The sequence below is a fragment of the Musa acuminata genome, chromosome BXJ3-1 (assembly GCF_036884655.1).
Source record: "Musa acuminata AAA Group cultivar baxijiao chromosome BXJ3-1, Cavendish_Baxijiao_AAA, whole genome shotgun sequence".
Taxonomy (NCBI): Eukaryota; Viridiplantae; Streptophyta; class Magnoliopsida; order Zingiberales; family Musaceae; genus Musa; species Musa acuminata.
In genome coordinates, this window is record NC_088349.1 from 27,743,921 (window position 1) to 27,757,523 (window position 13,603).

The 13,603-nt window shown below is 40.2% G+C and overlaps 3 non-coding genes across 3 annotated transcripts; all 3 read left to right on the forward strand.

Annotated features, from left to right (window-relative positions):
* The first annotated feature begins 8,028 nt into the window (after positions 1-8,028).
* LOC135629948 (5S ribosomal RNA) lies at positions 8,029-8,147 on the forward strand. Its single transcript, XR_010493510.1, has one exon. It is a non-coding gene; the product is annotated as a 5S ribosomal RNA (ribosomal RNA).
* A 121-nt stretch (positions 8,148-8,268) lies between these two features.
* On the forward strand, positions 8,269-8,387 carry LOC135629770 (5S ribosomal RNA). The gene has a single exon (XR_010493337.1). It is a non-coding gene; the product is annotated as a 5S ribosomal RNA (ribosomal RNA).
* A 349-nt stretch (positions 8,388-8,736) lies between these two features.
* On the forward strand, positions 8,737-8,855 carry LOC135630212 (5S ribosomal RNA). Its single transcript, XR_010493741.1, has one exon. It is a non-coding gene; the product is annotated as a 5S ribosomal RNA (ribosomal RNA).
* The last annotated feature ends 4,748 nt before the right edge of the window (positions 8,856-13,603 follow it).

Below are 13,603 nucleotides of genomic sequence, written 5' to 3' on the forward strand. Positions count from 1 at the left end.
TATTATCCAATGATTATTTCTGAGTAAATTGGAGCACGATTGATAGTTTGAATCATTTGTTCAATGTGCCTTCTGTATTCTGCCAGAAATCGAGCTTTGGTCGATTTCTCATATTCTGGTTTCATTCCTTTGGAAATTGATATCCTTTAGCCTTCTTATTCAATTGAGCTTTATATTACTACTTTGAATTCTTGTATGCTCTTGTCCTTAAAATTATTGCATTCTTGAAAACTGTTGTGTAACGTTTATACTATATCGTATTGACTCATATAGGCACATGTATATCCTATTGTTCCGCATTTGCTTTCGATATGTGCCTATTCCAGTTTCATTCCTTTGGACATTGAATTCATCAAATCTTCTTATTGAATTGAGTTATTTGTGATTGCTTGGATTCCATATGTGCCCTTGCTTTCAATTCCCTTCAAATCTGAATATACTTGTGAAAGATTATTACTTACTTCGGATTGACTCGTAAAGGCACATGTAAGCTTCGTTGTTCCGCGTGTGCTTCCGATATATGCTACTTATTGTTGAAACTGCCCTTTTGTACTCTGGTGTGTGGGATTGTCTGGACCTTTGCCAGAAATGGTAAAGGGTATGCGCTGATTTGCCCGCTTTGTGGGGTCCCGCTTTGTGGGATATTCTAGTATGCGCTTATTTGCCCGCTTTGTGGGGTCCCGCTTTGTGGGATATTGCTTAGAGCCTGCGATGCTCTGCCGGCCCCTTTGACTTCACCTAGACGTGGGTGGATGGAGCTCCCAGACGTGGGAGACTTTTGTCAGGTGGTCATTCAGAAATGGATGAATCACATTATGATTGAGATCCCACTACACCTTCTGTATGTTTGATATGATATCCAGAGCTTTGGTTATGTGTTTCTGTACATGCTTTGGATAAGATTGATATGTTTGCAACGTCAAAGACGACGTTTGAGCTTCTGTACGATATTTGTTTTCGATATGCTCTGAAATGCTTCATTCACTGATGATTTTGCTTCGAAATGTTCCATATGCTGTTGATATGCTTCGGAACATTTTATATGCCATTGATAAGCTCCGATATGTTTCCTTGTTTCTGATATGCTCCAATTACTCTGTGCTCCATTTGCTATGAACTGATATGTTCTGAAATGTCCTATCTGCCATTGATATGTTCCAATTACTCTCTGCTCCATTTGTTATGAACAGATATGTTCTGAAATATCCTATCTGCCATTGATATGCTCCAATTACTCTATGCCCCATTCGTTATGGATCAAATATGTTTTTGAATGACATGATACGTATGATTTGGTATCTATTGAGATGGTATCCTTGAGAATTCTGGTATTCTGCCTTGCATTATGATACCTTACTCGTTTCAAACTGTTCCTTTTGTTCTGAATATGCTTTGTCACTTGCTGAGCCGTTTTTGGCTCACTCCGTTGTTACATAAACCTTTCAGGTCAGCTTGTCACTCTTCGAGATGTTTGATTTGGGCTGAGGCAGTGGATAGCTATTCAGAATTATGGGCAAGTCTTGTTGGTTGTTATGCTATTGTTGTATAAGTATGTTTTGTATGTAATGAAATGTCGTCGATGAACCGAAATGGATATACTGTGTCAAAGTGTTAGGAGATCTCTCTTATTTGGAATTTCTGAATGTTAAGCCTAATTTATAATGATATGAACTTGTGGTGAATAGTTGGAGTTCTGATTGTATAAATTATTTAGCTTGTGGATTTATAAATGTTGTTCATGTTTGTCAAGTTGGCTGGGGTTGCCATAAATGTGAATTATCGAGTGATGTGATATATGATTATAAACTGCACAGGTTTTATGGATGTGAATATGAATAGAATGTTTTCAGTGTCCTCAAACGTTAGTTTGGATCCTGGATTGGTCTGTGACGAAAATTTTAAAAATCATGGATATTTTGAGGGGCGTGACAGAGGTGGTATCAGAGCATTGTTTGAGGATTACTGAAATATTTGATATGCTGACGTGCAAAATATATTGAGGTTTAATGAACTATAGTGATTGGTGGAAATTTTCTTTGATGTATTTTAGGAATCTAGGATGATGAGGACATTTGGGTCCTCCTATTTCATTTGATTCTGATTAATTAAGGTGGATAAAAGGGTTGATCGAGGATATTAAATCAGAGTAGCGCAATGGAAGCATGGTGGACCTAATTTCATTGGTGGTAGAAAAATGAATGATGCAAACAGAGAAGATATTTGATGTACAAAATTGTTTTGATGATCAAAAGATTTCTTTTGCCACCTTATATTGGAAGTAGAGGCTGATTATTATTGGCAACAATAAAAAGAATTTTTGGAGATCAGTGACAAGAATGATAAGGACAAGTTTACCAATAAGAATATGATTGGAAATGAATCAGAAAGTAATGACAAGAGGGTCAAGACATTTGGATTTGAAAAGGAAAGTCACCACCAAAGACTTAATCATGTGTGAATTACAAGTTAAATTATGAAACAAGTTTGTGTTTTCGGGTGATTGGAGTCTATTTTGCTTGTAGAAAGTTGGATCATAAAATAAAAGTTTGCCCTTTGAACAAGAAGAAAGAGTCACTGCCTCCTAAATCATCAGCCTATGTCAGAGTGTATGCTATCACTGAATATGATTCTAAGACTTCTGAATTAGTGGTCGAAGGTATTATGTATGTTTATGAAAGAATGCAAATATTTGTTTGAACATGGGTTCTATCTACGATTTGATTCGTAACATGTTGCCTATCACTTGGGTATTCAACCTAGACCACTGTATTATGTGATATATGTAAGTACAATCATTGGAGATTCTTTGATAACGAACTTGAATCTGGTCCTCTTGTCTGATTTTATTGGAGAACTTGAACTTTTTGCTGATTTAGTTCTCCTAAAGATTTGGAGATTTGATATTATACTTGGTATGGATTGGCTATCTTCCTATCATACCAGTATGGATTGGTATATAACCAATGATCACTTTTTGTATATTTGATCAGCCCATCTTTTATTTTGAGAGTATTGGACATTATTTATCTCCTTGCCTAATGTATCCCAGGATGACTTGTTTGGATTACCTGCAAATGTGATTTTGCTTTTGATTTGGTCCTTGGGACAATCCTAAAATCTAAGCTTCTCTACAAAATGATATCATTTGAATAAGCGGAATTAGAAAAACAACTACAAGGATTATTAAATGAGGATTTTATTTGGCTTAATATTTTATCATGAGGTGCTCTGGTGTTAGTTAAAAAGATGGATGGAACATTGAGGCTTTGTATTGATTATGGATAGTTGAATCAGGTGATCATCAAAAACGAGTATTTTCTGAAGTAACGACTTGCTTGATTAATTACAGAGTGCGCAAGTATTTTTAGAAATTGATTGAAGGTCGGGTTACCGTCTATTGAGGATCAAGGAGGAGAATATTTCGGTCACTCGTGGATAATTATGTAATTGTATTGTATTGATGAAACTATTTAAGAGTAGGAGGAGGAAATAAAGATATCATAATCCTCATCTTTTCATCGATTGAGCTATGATCAATTTAGAGGACTAAATTTTCTTTTAAGGAGGGGAGAGTGTAATATCCCTCACTTTTAAAAATTATTAATAAAGATTTATTTATAAATCGGAGGATCTATATGTAAATATAGGAATTTGAAGGACTAAACTGTTAAGTTGCAAAAAGAAAAAGATAAAGGAAAACCGAAAATTTGGTTTTATCCCACCGCCTCCCACGCTCTCTATTTCTCGAACAGAGAGAGAAGCGGTGGGGCGTGGGTCTGTTTCTCGAACAGAGAGAGGAGCGGTGGAGCATGGGGAGAAGAAGAGAGGAAGAAGAGGGAGAAGGGAAAAAGAAGAAGAAGAAGAAGAAGAAGAAGAAGAGAGGAGAATAGCTGCGGCAAGGCTGCAGCGAGGAGGTGTGTGGCGTTGGGGAGGAAAAGGGAAAGAGGAGAAGAAGAGAAGGAGAAGAAGAGGGAAAAGAGAGGGAAGAGGGAGAGGAGCGAGAGGTGGCAACAGCTAGGGCTGCAGCACCTCTGTTTCCTGCAGATGGAAACAGAGGAGAGGTGAGGGGCGTTCGAAGAGGAGAAGAAGAAGAAGAGGAAGAGAAGAGGAAGAGGAAGCAGGAGAAGAGGTTGTGATACCTCTGTTTCCTGCAGAGGAAACAGAGGAGAGGGTGGGTGTGACATCGGGGAGAAGAAGGGGAGGAAGGAGAAGAAGAGAAGAAGAAGAAAGGAAGGAGAAGGAAGAAGAGAAGGGAAAGGAGGAGCTGCGGCGGTGGCAGCTGCAGCTGGAAGAGAAGGAGAGGAAGAGATGGTGAGGAAGAAGAGAAGAAGTGGAAGCGGGTGAAGAGGCGGCACCTCTGTTTCCTGCAGGAGGAAACAGAGGAAAGGAGGTGCTGTTCGTCGGGGAGAAGAAGGGGAGGAAGGAGAAGAAGAGAAGAAGAAGAAAGGAGAAGGAAGAGGAGAAGGGAAAGAAGTAGCTGCGGCTGCGGTTGTGGCAGCTGCAGCTGTGGCAGGGAAAGAGGAAGAGGAAGGAAGAAGGGAAGGAGAGGAAGATGAGAAGGGGAAGGAGGGGCTGCAGCTGCGGCGATGGCAGCTGCAGCTGGAAGAGAAGGGGAAGAGAAAGGAAGAAGGGAAGGAGAGGAAGAAGAGAGGAAGAGGAGAAGGGAATGAAGTAGCTGCGGCTGCGGCTGTGGCAGCTGCAGCTGTGGCAGGAAAAGAGGAAGAGGAAGGAAGAAGGGAAGGGGAGGAAGAAGAGAAGGGGCTGCGGCTGCTGCGATGGCAGCTGCAGTTGGAAGAGAAGAAGGAGAGGAAGATGAGCAGGGGAGGAAGTAGAGGCTGTGGCCGTGGCTGAGGCTGCGACTGCAGTAGTGCAGCTGGGAAAGAAGAGAAGGAAAGGAAGAAGAAGAGAAAGGAAAAGGGAAGAAGAGAGGAAGAAGAGAAGGAGAGGCAGCTGTGGCAGTGGCAACTGCAGCTGGAATTGAAGGAATGAGAGTAAGAGAGAGTAGGTGACTGTGCCTCGATGTTCGACACGTGGTGTAGTTGCGAAGAAAGGAAGAAAACGGGAGCACAAAACGAAACAGAGAGAGGACACGGAGAAAAAGTAGAAGGATTTGGGCTGGCACCTTCTTTGGATCTTCGGATCGAAATCATTGAAAGGCAAGTTTCCCGCTTGTTTCAATCCTTTCTATTGCAAATTCCTTGTTCGTTTCTCCTATAATTGCTCTGATATGTCTTATTGCAAGTTCCCTGATCGTTTCTCCTATAATTGCTCTTATATGTCTTATTGCAAGTATCCTGATCTTTCCTCACTGCCATTTTTATCTCTACATTTGCTTTGATTATGAGGAACTTTGAATTGTTCTAGCCTTGCATTTGTTATATCTCCTGTTTACATGTAACGATTCGAATCTGTGTAACTTTTGAGATTCTGATCTTTTGATACCGAACTGCCTATAAGACTTTGTGGAAACTTTGATTTATTCAAAGCTTATTTCATTGGAAACTAGACTTATATATCTTTCTTTTGATATATGGATTGAAAGATCTGAAATCCAAACACCTGCCCAGTTATCTGTTGAATCTGACATTATGAATTCTGCCAACAGAGATTTTGTTCTATGACACTTGCTTACCAAATTATTTGTAACTCTATCTGTTGGACAGTTCAATTCATATGAAGCCTGTCTTATCTGAAAGTATTATCCAATGATTATTTCTGAGTAAATTGGAGCACGATTGATAGTTTGAATCATTTGTTCAATGTGCCTTCTGTATTCTGCCAGAAATCGAGCTATGGTCGATTTCTCATATTCTGGTTTCATTCCTTTGGAAATTGATATCCTTTAGCCTTCTTATTCAATTGAGCTTTATATTACTACTTTGAATTCTTGTATGCTCTTGTCCTTAAAATTATTGCATTCTTGAAAACTGTTGTGTAACGTTTATACTATATCGTATTGACTCATATAGGCACATGTATATCCTATTGTTCCGCATTTGCTTTCGATATGTGCCTATTCCAGTTTCATTCCTTTGGACATTGAATTCATCAAATCTTCTTATTGAATTGAGTTATTTGTGATTGCTTGGATTCCATATGTGCCCTTGCTTTCAATTCCCTTCAAATCTGAATATACTTGTGAAAGATTATTGCTTACTTCGGATTGACTCGTAAAGGCACATGTAAGCTTCGTTGTTCCGCGTGTGCTTCCGATATATGTTACTTATTGTTGAAACTGCCCTTTTGTACTCTAGTGTGTGGGATTGTCTGGACCTTTGCCAGAAATGGTAAAGGGTATGCGCTGATTTGCCCGCTTTGTGGGGTCCCGCTTTGTGGGATATTCTGGTATGCGCTTATTTGCCCGCTTTGTGGGGTCCCGCTTTGTGGGATATTGCTTAGAGCCTGCGATGCTCTGCCGGCCCCTTTGACTTCACCTAGATGTGGGTGGATGGAGCTCCCAGACGTGGGAGACTTTTGTCAGGTGGTCATTCAGAAATGGATGAATCACATTATGACTGAGATCCCACTACACCTTCTGTATGTTTGATATGATATCCAGAGCTTTGGTTATGTGTTTCTGTACATGCTTTGGATAAGATTGATATGTTTGCAACGTCAAAGACGACGTTTGAGCTTCTGTACGATATTTGTTTTCGATATGCTCTGAAATGCTTCATTCACTGATGATTTTGCTTCGAAATGTTCCATATGCCGTTGATATGCTTCGGAACATTTTATATGCCATTGATAAGCTCCGATATGTTTCCTTGTTTCTGATATGCTCCAATTACTCTGTGCTCCATTTGCTATGAACTGATATGTTCTGAAATGTCCTATCTGCCATTGATATGTTCCAATTACTCTGTGCTCCATTTGTTATGAACAGATATGTTCTGAAATATCCTATCTGCCATTGATATGCTCCAATTACTCTATGCCCCATTCGTTATGGATCAAATATGTTTTTGAATGACATGATACGTATGATTTGGTATCTATTGAGATGGTATCCTTGAGAATTCTGGTATTCTGCCTTGCATTATGATACCTTACTCATTTCAAACTGTTCCTTTTGTTCTGAATATGCTTTGTCACTTGCTAAGCCGTTTTTGGCTCACTCCGTTGTTACATAAACCTTTCAGGTCAGCTTGTCACTCTTCGAGATGTTTGATTTGGGCTGAGGCAGTGGATAGCTATTCAGAATTATGGGCAAGTCTTGTTGGTTGTTATGCTATTGTTGTATAAGTATGTTTTGTATGTAATGAAATGTCGTCGATGAACCGAAATGGATATACTGTGTCAAAGTGTTAGGAGATCTCTCTTATTTGGAATTTCTGAATGTTAAGCCTAATTTATAATGATATGAACTTGTGGTGAATAGTTGGAGTTCTGATTGTATAAATTATTTAGCTTGTGGATTTATAAATGTTGTTCATGTTTGTCAAGTTGGCTGGGGTTGCCATAAATGTGAATTATCGAGTGATGTGATATATGATTATAAACTACACAGGTTTTATGGATGTGAATATGAATAGAATGTTTTCAGTGTCCTCAAACGTTAGTTTGGATCCTGGATTGGTCTGTGACGAAAATTTTAAAAATCATGGATATTTTGAGGGGCGTGACATTGGGCGAGAGTAGTACAAGGATGGGTGACCCCCTTGGAAGTGTTGCACTCCTTTTTGCGTCCCGAGATACGAAACATCTCCCGTAGACCTCCGAGACGATTGTTTTGGGGCACGGAATTTGCTGTGACGTTACGCAGTCAGTATCGTGGGGCTCGGAAAGAGCTTTCCGTATTGGGGTCGCAATAGCGATTCTGAGATCGTTCGAGAAAGTGCCGATGGTTTCGGCGCGAGCTCGTCGTGACCGATACGCAGTCGTTGGGCTAGGGCTCGGAGAGAGCTTGCAATAGGGATTTCGTGATCGTTCGAGAAAGCGCCGACTGTTTTTTGACGGGCAAGAGGCTCTGGACGTTGATGCGCCGGCCGCGACGTGCACATAGGCGTGGGACGAAGCACCCGAAAACGGTGCGATCATACCAACACTAAAGCACCGGATCACATCAGAACTCCGAAGTTAAGCGTGCTTCGGCGAGAGTAGTACTAGGATGGGTGACCCCATGGGAAGTCCTTGTGTTGCACTCCTTTTTACGTCCCGAGATATGAAACATCTCCCGTAGACCTCCGAGACGATTGTTTTGGGGCACGGAATTTTTGATGCGCCGGTCGCGACGTGCACATAGGCGAGGGACGAAGCACCTAAAACCACTGCGATCATTCCAGCACTAAAGCACCGGATCCCATCAGAACTCCAGAGTTAAGCGTGCTTGGGCGAGAGTAGTACTAGGATGGGTGACCCCCTGGGAAGTCCTCGTGTTGCACTCCTTTTTGCGTCCCGAGATACGAAACATCTCCCGTAGACCTCCGAGACGAATGTTTTGGGCCCGGAATTTGCCGTGACCGCTACGCAGTCAGTATCGTGGGGCTCGGAAAGAGCTTTCCGTATTGGGGTCGCAATAGCGATTCTGAGATCGTTCGAGAAAGTGCCGATGGTTTCGGCGCGAGCTCGTCGTGACCGATACGCAGTCGTTGGGCTAGGGCTCGGAGAGAGCTTGCAATAGGGATTTCGTGATCGTTCGAGAAAGCGCCGACTGTTTTTTGACGGGCAAGAGGCTCTGGACGTTGATGCGCCGGCCTCGACGTGCACATAGGCGTGGGACGAAGTACCCGAAACTGGTGCGATCATATCAGCACTAAAGCATCGGATCCCATCAGAACTCCGAAGTTAAGCGTGCTTGGGCGAGAGTAGTACTAGGATGGGTGACCCCCTGGGAAGTCCTCGTGTTGCACTCCTTTTTGCGTCCCGAGATACGAAACATCTCCCGTAGACCTCCGAGTCGATTGTTTTAGGGCACAGAATTTGCCATGACCGCTACGCAGTCAGTATCGTGGGGCTCGGAAAGAGCTTTCCGGATTGGGGTCGCAATAGCAATTCCGAGATCGTTCGAGAAAGTGCCGATTGTTTCGGCGCGAGCTTGCCGTGACCGATATGCAGTCCCTAAACAATAAACTTGTTTGATTGGATTTTCCGTAAAGTTTTTCATCTTCTTTCCATCTCTCATTCTCCTTCAAATTCCATATGACATTTTGTGAAATCTCGAAATCGACTTTGATGACTTGATTATGAATTTCAAGTTAGCGATTTGATTTAAATAAGTTTTATCTAAATCATAATCTTGATCTTGCAAAATTGGAATCACAAATAATATCTTTTGGCATTCAAGAATTGATACTTACAAATATGAAAGTATTGGCATTCATGACTTGAATTTGATTGAAACATTGTATGCTTAAATTAATCATTCTCCTATGTTTCAAAAATTCTTTAAATGCCTTATGTGATGATTAAAAAGTAATGTTGAGATTTTCATGAATTTGACGATTTTAATGAGTTTGTATTCGAATTATGATCTTGACTTCGTGAAATTACTACTTGAATTTTTTTTTTATCCCAATCTCTCTCTTATATACATCTACAATTTCTGTTATTCATAGAAAGAAGAGATTAGATAATATGAATGCATGCTGAATTTTCCTCTAAAATGAACTCTGCGTAAATATTTTTGCATACTTAATTTTCAATGATAAAATCGTTGTATGACAAAATATGTGCTTCAAGTCTCATTTTCCTTTTTGTTGATGACAAAGGGGGAGAAAAGTGATGACTTATATCATTCTTAATAGCATGACAAAATATGAATTGCAAAATCCTTGAGAAAAGTGATCGATCGATGATTATCTTATATGCCTTGCAAAATCCTTGAAAATATCGTAAGATTGATTGATCATATTGAATGCATGTCTAAAATGTATAATCATGCAATTCAAGTTAAAAATCTTTATCTCTTGTCATAGTAAAATTTGTCTCTTATCTTTCGACTTGAAAAAGATTTTCATCAAAGTTTCGCATTTACATTATGCTTAATGAGAATAACGATAAGTTCTACGGTTAGAGCTTATCGGTTTATACTTGAATTCAATGATGAAATTCAAGTGTTTTATCTTCTCATAATATGGCATATAGATAGGGGGAGTTACGTTTAACTCCGTCATCAATTGATTGTCATCATCAAAAAGGGGGAGATTGTTGAATCTCGGATTTTGATGATAAAATCAATTGATGGGTTATTTGATCTAATCCATATTATTGAGTTAAGTATGCAGGATTAACTACGATAACCAGAAAACACAAAGCGAGAATACCGGAGTCAAGTTCGATGGACGTTTAAGAGTCCGAAGAATCGTCGGAGATGCTGCCAGAACCAACCGAGAAGAAATCGGGAACCTGTCGGAATTTTCGAAAGTTCGCCGAAGAGATCGTCGGAGGTTCACTGAGATCACCGAGAAGGCTCGGCTACTCATTAAAGTCATCACAAGTTTGGGAGCTTGCTAGAAGCCCGTCGGCAGAAAGTTCGTCGGAAAGCTCGCCAGAACAAGACTCGACGTTCGCGGTTGAAAATTTGCTTAGGACGTGTTTTGGTTATGTAGTCTACTTGTAATTAGGATTAGGATTAAGAGATAATCCTATATCCTGGTTAGGGGCCAACTGGGCCCAAAGTCAGAGTTGGTTTAGGCTAAAAATTAAGCTAAACCAGCGAACTAGAGAGCCAAGATTGAAGCCCAACTAGTGGCTGAAAACACTGTAGTCGGGCTGAAAACACTGTAGGCGGTGGCACCGCCTAGTTGGGCGGTAGCACCGCCCAGCACCCGAGTGCTGGGCGGTGACACCTCCTTGGCTGGGCGGTTGCACCGTCCAGCACCCGAGCGCTGGGCGGTGGCACCGCCTGGCTGGGCGGTGGAACCTCCAACACCGGGAACCCTAAGAGAATTCAAATTTTGGAGCCCAAAATTTGAATCCTTTTGAGGCCTATAAATACCCCTCAAATCTCAGCTGAGGTAACAACTTTTGAGAAGCATTTTGATTGAGAGAAAAGTCTTAGAAAGTCTTAGCAAGTCTTATTTTCAATTTGCTAGAGAGTTCTCCTCCTTCTTTCTTATTGAAAATTTGTAAGAGGTTGAGCTGCTTGTAAAAGGTTGTAAGAGGGGTGTTTACCCTTCCATTTCAAGAGACTTGCTAGTGGAAGGTGGGAGCCTCATCGAAGAGGGGCCTCGCAAGTGGAGTAGGTCATTTGACCGAACCACTCTAAAAATCGGCGTAATCTCTGGTTTGCTTTTTATTATTGTCATTTACATTACTGCAAATCTTCTTACTGCTTTAGTTCCTTATTACTCTTGCTGTGCAACTTTAAGAACACGCCTTCAAGTTAAATTTCTCAAGGTTCGTTCTTAACGTACGAAAGATTTTGTTAAAATCGAAGTTTTAATCCACTGCACTAATTCACCCCCCCCCTCTTAGTGCCGCTCCGATCCTAACAAGTGGTATCAGAGCAAGGTTATCTCTCATATTTGGTTTAATACCCAAGAGAGATGGCTTACTCCGGCATGCAAGAGGGCCATTCTATTGCACGACCACCTTTGTTTAATGGTTCGGATTACACATATTGGAAGACTCGCATGAGAATCTTCCTCATTTCTATGGATTTTGAGCTTTGGTCTATTGTCGAGAATGGATTTCAAAAATCTTCTCTTCCGATGAGCGAATGGGATGAATCGGAGAAGAAGGTTTTTGCTTTAAATGCAAAGGCTATGAATGCCTTGTTTTGTGCACTAGACAAAAACGAATTTAATCGTGTTTCAATGTGTGATTCGGCTTTTGATATTTGGAGAACTCTTGAGGTCACTCATGAAGGCACTAGCCGAGTGAAAGAGTCCAAAATCAACATCCTTGTGCACTCTTACGAACTTTTCCGAATGAAACCAAGTGAGTCCATCGGAGACATGTACACCCGGTTTACGGATGTCATCAATGGACTCAAAGCTCTTGGTAAAGATTTTACTAACTTTGAACTAGTAACTAAAATCTTAAGATCCCTCCCTAAAAGTTGGGATCCAAAAGTTACGGCCATTCAAGAGGCCAAAGACCTTAAAGCATTCCCTCTTGAAGAACTCATTGGGTCTCTAATGACCTACGAAATGACATGTCAAGCTAATGACGAACTCGAGAACCCCCTTCCAAAGAACAGGAAGGATATGGCACTCAAATCACAAGAAGACCACTTGAAAGGAACATCAAGTGATGAGGACAGTGACAATGACATTGCACTTTTGACTCAAAAGTTTAAAAAATATTTAAGAAAGAACAGATTTAAAAATAATACAAAAAATAAATTTGAACAAAAGAAGGACCAAGTGATTTGCTATGAATGCAAAAAACCGGGACACTATAAGAACGATTGTCCTCAAGCCAAAAAAAGAACATCAAAGAAGAAGGCATTCAAGGCAACGTGGGATGATTCAAGCGCATCCGAAGAAGAGGAGTCCAACACCGAGCAAGTTGCTCATTACGCGCTAATGGCGTTAGGAGAAGAGGTATGTGATTTATTTAATGAAGACTTATCTTTTGAAGAACTATCTATCGCTTTTCATGAATTATTTGATGAATGTAGAACTGTTAGCAAGAAGTTAAGTATCTTAAAGAAAGAGCATGCTTTGCTACAAGATAAGTTTGATAGTCTTCAAACTCCTCCATGCTCTAAGTGTGAGCACTTAGAAGCAATAAAAAATGAAAATTTGCTTCTTAAGGAAACCTTAAACAAGTTTAAGGTTGGTAGCAAAGGATTAGATATGATCCTTGCACACAAGGGTCACATCGCAAATAGAAATGGAATTGGATTTGTAAAAGGATTACATCAAAATCCTACCACTTTCATAAAAGGACCTACATTACATGTTTCCTCTTATATGAAATGCAACTTTTGTTGCAAATCCGGACATATTGCCTACAAATGCCCATTTAGGAAAATTAGTTCACAAAAATTAATATGGGTTCCTAAAGGAACTATAAAGAATTCAATCATAAATAACAAAGTTAGTGGGTCAATTTTTGAGGCACCCAAAATCAAATGGGTACCTAAAAATCATCCTCTTTTGTAGACAAACCCACAAGCTAGGAGCAAGAGATGGTATCTCAATAGTGGATGCACAAGACATATGACTGGAGATCCATCTCATTTCTCTATGCTCACTAGCAAAGAAGAAGGGTACGTTACCTTCGGAGACAACAACAAGGGCAAAATCATTGGCAAGGGAACTATTGGTAACAAATTTAATTTTTCCATTGATCATGTCTTACTAGTTGATGGATTGAAACATAATCTCTTGAGTATTATTAGTCAACTATGCGATAAAGGTTACATCGTTAGATTTGAATCAAATATGTGCATTATTGAAAAACCAAATCATAACATGACTATGATTGCTTTAAAACAAAATAATGTCTATACCATCAATCTTGATGAACTAAGTAATGAAATGTGCTTCTCCGCCGTAAATGATGATGCTTGGCTTTGGCATAGGAGATTAGGCCATGCAAGCATGAAAACAATATCTAAGATCTCATCTCAAGAATTAGTACGAGGAATTCCAAATATAAAGTTTATTAAGGACAAAGTATGCGATGCATGTCAACTAGGCAAACAAAT